Raw genomic sequence first — 14496 nt, 5'->3', positions numbered from 1 at the left:
GATATGATTATTATAAGATTGGTGTCCCTATAGAAAGGGGGAAATGTGAACACAGAGAAACACCCACAGAAAAACCACCATGAGAAAATGAAGGCAGAGATTGGGGTGATGCTTCTATAAGACCAGGAATACCAAAGATTGCCAACAAACCACCAGAAAACTAATACCATGTGTAATATGTGTTTGAAGTGATGGTCTACTGGCCAGATAACTTTCTTTTTGTTGCAAAAATTACCTAGAGTCAATATGGCTATAGTTTATCTTCTCAACATAATTATGTCAACTGAATTAAATTCTTCTTTAGAGCTTCAGGTGTAGAGTTATGAGAGGGGATATCTGAGAGTGAAAATATAATACATTCTTTAGACTGAATGAATTCTATCATGGGATGGAAAAGATCAGACTCACAAAGACTTTCCAGTTCTTTATTTGATTTTCTAACTAATTCAAGTCTTTTCAGTGTACATTTGGTTTATGTCTTAGTCCATGTTCTGTTGCCATAACAAAATAACTGAGACTGGGTAACTGGGTTTTTTGTTTGTTTGTTTTGTCAGTACCAGGGATTGCATCCAGGGGGTGTTTAACCACTGAGCTGTATCCCCAGCCCTTTTGTATATTTTATTTAGAGACAGGGTCTCACTGAATTGCTTAGGGTTTTGCTGAATTGCTGAGCCTGGCTTTGAACTCACAATCCTTCTGTCTCAGCCTCCCAAAATGCTGAGATTACAGATGTGCACCACCACAGCCAGCCTGGGTAACTTATAAAGAAGAGTGATCTTGCAGTTCTGGGGATCCAAGAATATGATACCTGCATCTTCTTAGGCTCTGGTGAGGGCCTTCTGGCTACATCACAGCATGGTGAATGGGATATTAGGAGGAGCAAATGCCTATGAGGAGAGAGTATATGGTGAGACAAGACATCAAACATTTAAGGAGTCAATAGACTTTTTGTTGTTGTTGTTGTTACCTGGGATCGAACCCAGGGATGCTTAACCACGGAGTCACATTCCCAGCCCGTTGTTATATTTGACCTAGAGATAAGGTCTTACCGAGCTGCTTAGAGCCTAACTCAGTTGCTGAGGCTGGCTTTGAACTCATGATCCTCCTGCCTCAGCCTCCCAAGCTGCTAGGGTTACAGGCATGCACGCCCCACCCTCCCCAGGCAACAGATCTTTTTATCAATCCCTTCTAAGGGTAATGCTCATAGCCTAAGTTGTTTCCACTAGGCTCCAGCTCTAAAGGTTCTACCACCTCTTCATAGCACCACCCTAGGGACCAAGCCTCCAGCACATGAACCTTGAGAGACAAACCATATCCAAATCACAGAAATTTTTAAGCTTTCTTAAAAGATCACTGAATGGGGCTGGGGCTGTAGCTCAGTGGTAGAGCCTTTGCCTTGCACATGTGAGGCACTGGCTTCAATCCTCAGCACCACAAAAAAATAAATAAAGATATGTGTCCATCTACAACTAAAAATATATTTTTTAAAAAAGATCATTGAATGTACACTATTGTGTATAGATTGCTTAGGATCTATACACTTCAAGTCAAGAGTAAGCCTGTGTTTCCATTTAAAACATTCACTACATTCATACAAATGACCAGAAGGTCTGAACTAGACAGTACTGTCCTAAGACAGAAGTATTACACAGAAGTCCAATTGGTTTAGAGATCTGTGGATCCAGATGGAATGAAAAAGGTTTATCTAACACAGAACTCATTTCTAATCAATCGTGAGTATGTATCTTGATGCACAGTCAACCACAAACATCTCTGGAATATATGAGTTATCTCAGTGTGTGTATTTGGAGTATCTCCAGAAAGAGTCACATTCCTCTTCTTAAGAACGTCAATTCTGGCACTTGAATCTACGTATTCGAAGTGCAGTTGAGAATTGTGATGTTGCTATGCTGATAATTCAAGTTAAAAACATTTTTTCTTTGATTATCTGGATGTTGCAGGCAAATGTAGGAACCTATTAGCGTGAATTATTATCTAGAGAACTGACTCAATTTTCCATTTCATTTTGCTCATGTAAGCATGGTCTAAATCATTGGGTGAAAAATATTCCTTGCAATGAACTGCATTTAAAACCTTGGTAAAAAGTCATTTTTATCTAATGGCCAAGGATAACAAATAATAATAGTGATTCCTTATAGAGTAGGCACTGCTGAGAAAAATGAGTATCCTAGGGGTGAATTTGATGGAGAGTACACAATTTATGACTCAATTCAAGTTTCTTCCACTACTTCAGAGGTTCTTAAACTTTTTTGTTCTGTGAGCTTTCTTAACAATCTAGAGAAGCCTTTGAACTCCTTCTCAGAAAAATGTTTTCAAATATATTTTTTAGGGGGCTGGGGATATAGCTCATTTGGTAGAGTGCTTGCCTTGCATGCACAAGGCCCTGGGTTCAATCCCCAGCACCAAAAAAATCAAAACAAAACACACACACACACAAAATAAATAAATAAATAAATAAATATATTTTTTAAAATACCATAGAATCACAAAAGAAACCAATTATATTAAAATACAATTGTCAAAATACTTTAAAATTTGTAATACAGTAATCCACATGCATAATTAATATATTAAATATCAAGATACAGTAGCAAATCTAATAACTAGCAAATACTAATAACTATAATTACAAAGCAATGATAGTGTAAACAATATTTCAAGATACCTATAATAACTGTAATGTGCTGGGTGCACATCTATGATTTCTTTTTTTTTATTGTAATTGGGCACAATATCTTTATTTTATTTATTTTTATGTGGCGCTGAGAATCGAACCCAGAGCCTCACACGTGCTAGGCAAGCGCTCTACCGCTGAGCCACAACCCCAGCCCCCAACACATCTAAGATTTCTATTGATGACAAAGTTGCTGATATTGCTACATGTAAGACTTTAGGAGTTACCAATTAGTATAAACAGGATGTGGCATTTGTGTTTTGAATTGAGATAATTATTTTATCAGTTTCTGGATTGATTCAGGAACCCTTGTTAATTTCTAAAGAGAGAGAAACTAACACCTTGGAGTAGCTTGACACTGGACTGTGGGTAGTGGGTGGAAGGTCTGCAGTGCCAGCCAGGGAAGCTCTGCAAGCATATGTTGCAATGGAATTCAGTTATTCCAGAAGAATATCTACTGGGAACACAGGAATAGACTGAATCATTCCTTTGCAACTTGGCCCTATCTTTAAATATTCAAAAGCCAGTCATAAAACTCCAAAAATCAACAGGAAACTAAATTGCACTAATTTAAGAAAAAGCTATTCATCTTGATTGGATTGGCTTTCAAGATAGGGGCAAATATTCTCCATCTAGTCATGTTACAGGTTCTGTCGGTATTCTTGGATTATTCACTGTGTGTGTGTATGTGTGTATGTGTGTGTGTAAACATATTTTCATAGGCTCAATTGTGTACAAAGGTTTTAGATTTACAGAAAACAACAAAATTCCATATGCCTAGTACAACTATTTTTGCTCTTATTAACAACTTATGGTATGGGTGTTTTTTCTTTAAATTAATGAATAATGATATTATAATTAAAATCCATACTTCCTCAGATTTCCTTAGTTTTTACGGAATGTCCTTTTTCTGTTCTATGGATACCATATTATATGTAGGCATCCTGTCTGGGTGGATTCCTCTTGACTGCAACAGTTTCTAAGTCTTTCTTTGTTTTTGATGATCTTGACAGTTTTGAGGAGTACCAGTCAAGTATTTTGTACAAAGCCTCTCAGTTGGGATTGGCCTGGTGTTTTTCATGGTTAGGTTGAAGTAATGGGATTTGAGGAAGAAGACCACAGAGGTAAAATGCCACTTCAATACATCACACACCAAGCATACATACTATCAACTTGAGTTAGCATTTGTTAACATTGACCTTGATCACCTGGTTGAGGTAGTGTTTGTTGGGTTATGGTAAAGTTATTCTTTTTTTTTCCTCCTGACAATTTACTTCTTACCCTTCTGTAATTAATGATGAAAGAGAAAATAATTTTCATTCCACATGATAAACTAGTCCTGTATAGAAGCCTAGGTCTATAAGAGATTTGGGGAGATGGATTTATCCAGTCTCTTGTCTCCATATCCAAACCACAGATGAGTTTCTGGATTAAAAAAAAAAAAAAAAAAAAAAGCAAAGGTGAAACAATCCTGAACTTTTAACAAATCAAGGTTCTACCACTCTGTTGATCAACAAATACTTGGAGTGTACTGTGTGCTAGCTGCTTAGATATGTATAACTCCAAGTCATTTCCACTATCTTAAATCACTTCTGGAACAAGGTGGTATATAGTGAATAAATGCATGAGTGGAGAGACAAACGACTGATTAAAATACAAGGCCATGTATCACTGTGGGTGTCAATATGAAAAAGTTGTAATGGTTATGGACACATTTTTTTGGATTCATAAAATCTAAGTTTACATTCCAGTTCCACTAAGTTAAGAAATACAACTTTAGATAAGCCACTCAGGCTTTCTCAACCTTCTTCATGAATGTGAAAGGAGGAAAAAAATGATACCCACTATTAAAAGATGTGCAAATCATATAACATATAGAAAGCACATAGCAGGTCCTCAGTACATTGTAGCTATCTTTAGAAGGCAGGGAATAACCCCAGGATCCCACTTAAGGTTCACTGTAAATTAAATGGGGTCTGCTTTAGAAGGGTCTTCCTCCGCAGACTCTAAGCTTAAGGAATGCACACTGCGTATTCTTTTTAGTTTTCTTGACACTTCCCACCTTCCTCCTCTTCCTTCTTCCTCCCTTGTTTTTTTCTTAGATTTTGTTACCTCCCTCCTGTTTTCCTAGACTGCTGGTGCCTTCACACCTTTTCTGGTGCCAAGTCCCTTTGTTACTCTGGCATTTCTGAAGCAGCCAAGCTGCTTAGCGACTGATAAAATCAACTTCTCCCCTAGGTAGTCAGGGAGAGGCAGGGAGCAGGCACAGTGGAGAAAACAGGACCACTACAGGACTTAGATTCCTGCATCTGTTTGTTTTGTTTTAAGTGGTTGCTTTGCTGATCCTATTACGGTAAAGGGTAATGATATTTGGGAATAAAAGTCTATGAATAAGTAATGATAATAGAAGTAGGAATCAGAGCTGTGGGATAGAAAGCTCGTGTTAAAAATAGTCTGTCATTTCCAACTCTGCCTACTAAGCCTTTTCCTTGACTGAGAGACACAGTGCTTCAGTGAGAGGAGCCGGCACAGCATGCTGGTGGTTCACAACCACAGGGAAACATGCTGCAGAGCAAAGCAACTTTTCCATGGTGTTCAGACCACCTCCACTGAGTTCCTCTGATGCAGGCAATGAAACTTTGTTTTCCATCCAAAGCCAAGTCACTCAGAGCAAAAGAACGTAAAATGTATTAAGAATGGAAATTACCAAATGAGAACGTTAGGGTCTGCTTTGAAAACTTCCTGCTTCTTGAGATGGTCCTTCTTCCAAGGAGGGTTCATGGTTATGTACACTGCTGTAACAGGCAGGCCATCCGGGGATCAAATGAAAGCCTAGGAGCAAGGTTGAAACCTAAGGAAATATGAGAAGAGTCTGTGACTCAGGATGAGAATTCAAACCAGAGCAGCTGAGGCATCACGCATGTCATTATCTAGAAGACTGGTCACACTGAAGTCCTGCAACCTCAGCAGAAATGGCTGCCAAACCCTGGTTCTAGTGAACTGAGCAAAAACAGACAACTCTACAAGCAGGACTTTGTGCCTGAAACACCCAGCCTGTGGTCCACGAAGACCAGATCTTTAGGACTGCAAGCCAAGACATTACAAACCACGTAAACAATTGCTCTGGTGCCAATCATGGCCTTGGATTTTTTGTTTTAATGGCTAAGGTCACAGGCTAAGGCATTCTCCAGATCCTGCTATTGAATACAGACCCATCACCCCTCCTGCTTCTCCCCATCAAACACCAGGAGTCTGTTAGGGCAGAACTGCACAAATGGGAAACACCCATCAAATGCAGCAGGAATATTAACTTCACTAGGAAGCCTTTATATGCCATTACTTTAGAAAGGATTCCTTGTTAGTCCTACCATTAAACAATTAAATTGTCAGAGATGAATTCTGTGCATGTGTGTGCAGAGCCTGCCTGTGTGTGCAGGATGTGTAATTTCCTGCTCAGGTGATGTCTGCTGCAGGTTGTTTCTTTTCTTTCTTTCTCTCGCCCTCTCTCTCTCCCCCACCGCCTCCTTCTGCCTCTCTCTCCATTTTTTTTTCCGCACCAATTGTATGGCTTTCCCTTTAGATTGTGGAAAATAAATATACCTTTCGGATGGCATAAGCAGGTTTTGTTGTGAAATTTGATAGGCCTGCATGCTTTTTACTACTCATAAAGTAGGAATACAAAGAAATGCTTAAAGATGAATTTTTCTCCTGGTATCCCCCCCTAGTTCTCCTTTCCTGCACCAGTTATTGACATAGTTCACTCTCTCTGTGTTGTATACATGGTCATTCAATCAAGAGCTTTAAACCGAGGCCATTACCTACAGGAGAGAAAAATGATTAGCAAATGCTATGTCTCCCTTATACTTTTATCCTAAATAGGGCTTTATGCCTTCATAACTATCCTAGATCTCTACTGTAACATATTTGATCTATGAAAAACATGCTTGTGAAAGTGGACACATTTCACTTAAACTTTGTGTTAATCATTTTAGTAGTGAAAGAGCATACAACTTAAATTTAATAAATAGAATTATGATGGCACTTAAAATCTCTATCCTTTTTTAAAAACAGAATGTTTTTGTTTTTAATTTTTGGGGGGAGGGGGACTAGGGACTGAACTCAGGGGCACTCTACCGCTAAGCCACATTCCCCACCCCTATTTTTTGTATTTTATTTAGAGACAGGGTCTCACTGAATTGCTTAGTGCCTTGCTTTGTGCTGAGGCTGGCTTTGACTTCATGATCCTCCTGTCTCAGCCTCCTGAGCTGCTGGGATGGATTACAGGAGTGCACCACTGCGCCCAGCTCTATACTTTTTAAAAATAGCTCAAATTATTACTTAATTGGAATGTATTCTTGTTAGTTACCAAAACTTTTCTTTGAGGCTTGAATCTTATATAAAAAGCAGAAACAGACTAGGTATACATTAATGTATAAAGAGTTGTAGGTGAAATTTGAGCTAAAAAAAAAAAATACTGCCAATGTCTACAGATACCACAGCTCCTGAAAGAACTATGTTGGGCTAATTCTCTATGTGCAGCTTGATTGTGATGACACAGTATCACTGACTATGCTAATCTGTGCATAAAATGTTTAGCCTGCCTGTTTTATAACAATGTACAGATGAGGCATGTAAGAGAAGGAAAGGGAGTTTGAATCAAATTATGAGTGGCTGTAGTTTCTCCATATACTGCCCCTTTTTTGGATCTTTTGCCCCTTGGCTTATATCTTCTTTCTATTGGGATGATAAAACAAGGGTTTCAGGAGGCTTCTGTTGTTGTACAATGAGAATAATATTTAGGCTTAAACAGCCTTATGTGTCGCTGTCCAGCTCTGGACATCCCACACCACCACCACCACCCTGCACAGCCTCTCCCTGGCCTCCCCAAAATCTGCATTTAGATTTCAGATGAAACATGGCACCTCTGTATTCAGTAATTCAGATTTCAAAATTAGTGTTCTAGAAAGTGTCGATCTTGTGTGTTGGGTTTTTGGTGAAGAAAAAAAACTACATATGCTCTTTTTTAAAAAAAGGAAAAGGATAAAAAGGATACAGGGAAGAAAATCTCTGGAAAAGAGAAATGGAAATAACAACAACCAAAAAAAAAAAGTGATATTTCTGGCAAATAGTCATGTCACCATTTTCTCATTAACTTATTATCCAAGTTTATTACGTAAAAAGTTTAAACCCAGTCCACTTCCAAAGCACGCCTGCGCGCAAACACACACACGCGTGTACACACACACACACACACTCTTTCACTACCTTTTGCTCAAACAACTCTTCCCTCCTCCCTCTGTGCTCCTGACAACAGCCCGGCCATATTCCCAAACAGGAAGGTTTTTTTAAAGCATCGAGTTGGCTTTGATTCATCCAGTGCCCTCATTTCTGGAGTACTCAGTACTCATGGTCACATGTGGGTCACACAGAGGGTCTTCCTCCTCTCTGGTTATCCAGGTCCAACCCAAATTCATACATGACTCAGGACCCATTTTCTCCTTGAAGTCTTGAGATGAATGTTGGTGTCATTGGACACCTAGTTACCATGCTTTTTTAGCTAATATAGTATTAATAATATTAAGGGAATTTCAATGGAAATATTTTAATTAAAAAATTACCAAGAATGTTAGAAGAACATCTCTCTACACATAATTGGTAAGCTTACTGTAAATCATTCCTAGCTATTCACCAATGTAGGTCCCCCCAAATAGTACCCTGAGCAAGGACGATATATGTTATGGAATTTCCATTAAGAAATAATACTTACTGACTTGTATTACATCTGAAATCATGTCATTAATTATTAATTGCTTTGATTAAAGTCATGATACTCATATTAAAATGCAAATATCCCTGAGAGAGATAACACTCGGAGCTCATGATCAATAATGAACATCTTTTCAGGGATTATTTCAGGATTATCTGATGAAACAAATCACTTTCCACCTATGATGGCACATAAGTAAATTCAGCCACATGCAGAAACATGTCATAAAATTACCTCTGTGTTATGCTTTCAGGGCAGTTTGGAGAGATTCCTGCTGCTAAAACTCTACCACCCCATCCCTAATTTCTTCTTTTAAATTTAAGCCAAAGGATGTACACTATTAACTACAGATGATACTGAAATAACTCACATATCTAGCCCACAAATGTTGTTTTCACCTCTAAATAAATGCATTTAATAGATTGTTTAAAGTAGTGATATAACTCTTTCACTCTTGGGGTCTTGACAATGTCTTCAACCATTGCACCAAGTTCTAAGGCTTCAGCTTCAATATATATTAAAATAATGATACGGTTCTATAATTTGCTCTCTTATTCTGCCTCAGCTAGACCAGGACATTCAGATGTCTATTGGATGCTCCATCTGTCTGTTCCATAAACACCTCACATTCAACATACCCAGAGCTAGTACATCGTATTCCCTTCAAACCTGTTTCTTGACCACACAGTAACTCAACCAGCAACCTCAGCGTCACTTTCCACTCCTCTTTCCCACAGTTAAGTATAGCCCAAACATTCCATCTCACACCTGTCCAAGAGTCTCACACCTGTGGCATCTCACCTATCTTCTTCTCACTCAGAGACCTGCACTCTAATGCAGAACCACAGTTTTCCTCTCTAGGTGGCCAAAAGAGATTTCTGCTTGTTATTCCCAATACCATTTTCCATTGGACCTCACTCATCCTTAAGCTTGGCTTTGACTATGTCATGCCCCAGTTCAAGCATCTTTAATGAACTCATTGCTTATTGAATGAAAATCAAGCTCATCTTGTTTTTCAGTGTCTATTATGATACAGCTTCATCTATCTTCTACTTTCCCAGGCCCTCTAGTAAAACCGGATCACTCACTCTTCTCTAAAAGAGAAGTTGCTTTCCAACTTACATGACTTTCCTCCAGTTGTTTCTTCTGCTTGGAAAACTTTTTACTCATTGCCCATTTCTACGTATTGACAGCTATCTATCTTCAAGGTCAACTTCTGAGATTTTACTTTCTTAAATGAATCTTTCTGGATCATCCCACTGTTCCTTACTCATTTCTACTTTACCCGTCTTGCCTAGCTCAACTCTTGCATATATGAGGCATGTAATTATTGAAGCCTTTCTGAGTGAGTTTTGAAGGAAGGTGAGAAAGTGGAGGAGTTCTGGGCTTCTGCAAAGGTGGCTTTGCCAAGAAGTAACACTATAGGGTCCTGGAGAGCAACTTCACATACTTTGCAATTTTGTCTAAGATGGTAGCTTAGGAGAAGCATCTGGGTGATGACGGAAATCTGGGTTGGGAGAAAGGAGGGCTGGTCCAGAGCACCAGCACCACTTGATGACATTGTATTGGAGACTCTCCAGCAGGCAGGGCAGCATGAGACCATTGGGTGCTAAGGACGTTGGTAGTATCCTCAGGTCTTGAAATGCTGCAGATGGATGAGAACACGGAGGTAAAGAATTCTACAAGAGGCAAATGAGTTGGTAACAAAATAAACTGTCTGCTTCACCATTCTACATGCACTAGAATAGCTCTATTTTAGCCTTGTTGGGTTTCTGTACATATGTGAAACAACCTTCGATCAAATCCTCAATCAATCAATACATGTATTTATTGTCTTTGGTGTACTAGGCACTGAAGATTTAGACAGGGATAAATTTAAAAAAAAACAAAACATTAAAATATCTGCCATATAGATCTTACTTCCTAGCAGAAAGAGAGAAGTGGTAAATAGAATATATACATAAAACACAGAGCTTATTAATCAATCTTCTGGATAAAAATAAAGAAGGATATAGAGTTGAAGTGTTCACATTTTAAGCACTGTGGTCAGGACTTGTTAAGAAAGTGATATTTGAGCAGGATGTGGAAGAGGTGAGCATTGGACTACACAGTTATCTGGGAAAGTGCATTCCACACAGGAAACTGCCTGTGCAAACATCCTGAGGCTAGCAAGACCTGGCATGTTGGAGGAACAGAAAGAAGGCAGAATGATTGGAGTGACTGCAGCTCAGAGTGAGGTCAAGGAAATTCAGGGAAGTGTCAGCCTCTGCAGCCCATTGCAAAGTTCTGGCTTTTGAGTAAAATAGAGAACCTTAGGAAGAGTCTTAGCAAAAACTAACATCAGTGACATCAATTTTGAGCCAAGACTAAACTGTAAAGAGGGTCAAAGATTGAAGCAGGAAGACCAGTTAGGAGGCTATTGCAATATCCCAAGCATGAGGTAGTGCTGATGGCTTAGACAGGTGATGGTAGTAGCAATACTGAGAAATGATCAGTGTCTAGAAAACTTTAAAAGAAATTCCTTGAGGAATTTCTGATGTGTCAGTTGTAGGGTGTGAGGGAGAAAAGAGTCAAGGATGGTTTTAAACTTTTTGCCTGACCAACTGGAAAAACAATGACAATGTGGTTAATGAATAGAGAATGTCAATGGTAGCACAGGTGGGGGGGGGCAGAGACAATCGGGGATTGAGTTTTAGATCTGCAAATCTTGTGACACCTACTAGACATCTAAATGGAGTTTGGAGGTCAGGAGAGAATCTGGGCTGGAGATATAAATTTAGGAGTCATCAGATTTGGACAATATTTGAAGCCAAGAGACAGGATCAGATTGACAAGGGAGGACCTGTAGAGCGGAGATGAAGTTCAAGGGCTGAGCTTGAGGGAGACCTACATTTTGAGGTCCCAGGAGGAATCATCAAAGGAGCCTTGGAAGGGATCACCCAGTAAAGTAAGAGTCAAGTCAGGAAAAGTGTGTTATCCTGAAAGCCATTTTAAAAGGTATTTGAAGGAGGAAGAATTGAACAACTGATTCAAACACTAATAACAGGTCAAGAAAGAGCAGAAACAAGAAAAGACCTTTGGATTTAGCAACATGGAAGTGATAGGTGACAACGACAAGAATAGTTTCAATGAAATGATTGGATAAGAAAGTCTAATTAGAGAAAGTCCCAAGAAGGGAGAAGAGGAATTTGATTGAGTGCTTCTTTTTGTTCTAAAAGAGTTGCATTTTTTTTAAAGCCAGTAATTCAGACTTTATTAATCCAAACAGGGTTTGTGTCCACAGAAATCTGAATAAGTCAGATTTTTACTTGCAAAAATCTCCCTTTCAAATGAGTAAAAGATTTTGTGAAATGGGTTTCAGCAGTTTTAAGTCTGGCACTCTGTTTGTTAACTGTAGAAAAACAATCACTGCCTTCAGTGAATTTGCAGCTCAAAATATTTTAAGTTTTATAATCAACCGTCTATCTTGGAAACTCACACACATATCCACATATATCCCAAAATGATGATGTCATAGTTCTCAGTCGAATAGTGTCCCTGATACATAGCATTCACTCATTCCAAATATTTCATTGTTGAATTGCTGTTAGTTCTTTACTCGAGCCATAGCTGCCACTTACCTTAAATTTTTAAATGATGTTTCTCATTCCATAGACATATGGCTGCCTTTTCTACTTGTAGACACAGGTTCACATTGTCAACAGTTGGGCACTGAATCTCAGAAAACAGTAAACTTGGGATTAAAAGTAGGCAAGGAAAGCCGGCAATAGGACATGCTGGCATGTCATATCTGAAGGAAACAGGGTCAGGTTCACACTCAGAGCCGCAAGGGTACTGGGAAGCATAATGATTTGATTCTTGTATTGTGATGTCATTTTGTTATACCATTAAAAGCCAAGAGTCCTCTTCACCCTAGGGCAATGCCAATTTCCCAGAAGGCTCATTTCTCAGAGACAAAGCAAAGCTCCAAAGATGCCAATGCAACCCATGCTGATTCTTAGTCTCATGTTATTTCTCAATTTTATGCTTAATTTGCTCCTTTTGGTTTTATGTATTTTGACACAGCCAAGTGTGTGTGTGGATTTCCCCATAGTCCTTTAAATGCTATAAAACTTTAATACAGAGAGATAAAAACAATAATAAGCCATGCCTCCAAGCCCTCACATTTAGTTCATTGGAGTTAGACAATAACCAGTTTTACATACAGATTTAGAATTCTCAAGTACTTACACTGCTTTGAATGCCCTTGTGCCTTTCCTTGCCCTCCTCCCTGACCCAAATGGAAATTATATTCTACCTTTAACCTGGACTACAACTCTCATTGACTGCAAATAAATAAATAAATAAATGGCATCTTTACAATTCTTAAATCATCATTGTAATGACCTGCATCATGCATCAGCCAATATAGTTTGATATAGTTTCAAATAAAGCCAGGACGGGTGCTGGTTCCCAATTCTAGGCATCCAACCCTGGAATGTCTTGTGGAAAAAATGAAATAATGCTCCTGATAGTCTGTTGGGTTAGTCTGTTTTCAGCATAATTGTCTCCTCCAGGCTTCCTAATACCCCTGAAACCTCTGAGTGTCTTTAATGTACAAAGTTCAACAAAAACACCTTCAAAACAGATTAGTTCTAATTATGCTTAATATTTGTTTGCTGCTTTATTGAATAAACCACATTTTCTTTAAAAAGGAAAAAGGAAATTCACTTAACTGCATGTCAGTCACCCAAATTTTAAGTATACAAATGAAATGGAAAACATTTATTACACAAATTTAATTACAATTCTAAGAAATAAACATGCAAATTAGATAGAGTTCAATTTGCAGATGCTAATCCTCATCCTTGATCTTGTTCCTTTCCTCCCCGATTTTCAGTCTGTGCATCTCCCTGATTCCTAGGGAGTCAGGCAGCCAGAGGCCTGGTTTTTCAGTTGGCGGATCACTGTTTTAAAGAAGTGTTATATTTAGCACATCTGGCATAGTAGCAGTAAACAAACACGATAGTCCTTGTAACACTTTTGTGCAGGTGCCTCTTCCACCCCCGATTTTATTAGGTGTATGCATTCCAAGCCCCTGTGTTCATTACACCTGAAATGACCCTTCTCAACTATGGAGGGGTCCCTAGACACAAGTTATGAATTAATGTTTCAAAAATACAAACTCCAATTGAGTCCAATATAGGGGAAAACCACTATTTGCAAAATAGTGTGATTCTGGAGCTTAAATTACATTCTTTTGACCAAGGATAGCTTCCTTTATTACTTTTTTTTCCCCTGGAGGTTTTCACCAGAGAATCCCCACCCAGAAAGAGTTGCCAAGTCAAGTTGCAGCAGGACCTAGGTTGCTTTTTTATACATATGCAGCTCAGGAGGGGAACGGGCGGGGGCGGGCGGCGGCGGAGAGGAGAATAACTGCTTGGTCCTGCACAGACATCTGTTTCTCATCTCCGTTTGCTGTGGCAAAGGAGAAGAAAGTCTTTTGCAAAGGGTGGGAAAGGCACAGTTTTTTGTTTTTTGGTTTTTTTAAATCATATGCACACACAACAAAACTAAACCAAATAAAAAAAGACAAGACATCTCAGAAGGTTGCAGAATGAATACATTATTCGGTTGGAGCCGAGCCCCCAGGGTTAGGGCGGGAGCCGAATGCGCGTGGGGTCTGGGTTGCGGGCTGGAGCTGGGCCCGCGTGTCCCCGGGCACCGGGAGGGGAGGGGAGGAGAGGGAGGAGGGAGGGCGGGAAGGAGGGAAGGAGGCAGGGGGCGGGCTGGGGTGGGGGTGAGGGGAAGGCGCCCCGTGTGCTGCCTGAGGAGCGGTGGCGGCGGCGGCGGGAGCAGAGAGAGGGAGGGAGAGCGGGCGCGCTTGTCATGTTCCCTCTCTCACCCTGGGGGCATCCTGCAGAACCTCTCCTCGGAAATCCACGGGGAAATGGCAAACAGGATTGACGGGTTTCACACGCTCCTCGCTAGACAGAGCCGCTCATTACCATAACCGTCTGCAGCGACGGCGGCACAGCACCCCAGTCGCGGCGGC

The 14496-nt window shown here is 39.7% G+C and overlaps 2 long non-coding RNA genes across 2 annotated transcripts; both read right to left on the bottom strand.

Annotated features, from left to right (window-relative positions):
• Positions 1 to 683: 683 nt before the first annotated feature.
• On the bottom strand, positions 684 to 11794 carry LOC125618494. Its single transcript, XR_007349796.1, has 3 exons — positions 9913 to 11794; positions 5403 to 5546; positions 684 to 887 (listed from the first exon to the last, which is right to left on the bottom strand). It is a non-coding gene; the product is annotated as an uncharacterized LOC125618494 (long non-coding RNA).
• Positions 11795 to 13090: 1296 nt separating this feature from the next.
• LOC125618566 lies at positions 13091 to 14490 on the bottom strand. The gene is made up of 2 exons (XR_007349905.1): positions 14347 to 14490; positions 13091 to 13408 (listed from the first exon to the last, which is right to left on the bottom strand). It is a non-coding gene; the product is annotated as an uncharacterized LOC125618566 (long non-coding RNA).
• Positions 14491 to 14496: the final 6 nt, after the last annotated feature.

The sequence above is a fragment of the Marmota marmota genome, unplaced genomic scaffold (assembly GCF_001458135.2).
Source record: "Marmota marmota marmota unplaced genomic scaffold, marMar, whole genome shotgun sequence".
In the NCBI taxonomy this organism is placed as follows: Eukaryota; Metazoa; Chordata; class Mammalia; order Rodentia; family Sciuridae; genus Marmota; species Marmota marmota.
This window is presented reverse-complemented; position numbering and strand designations above follow the sequence as displayed.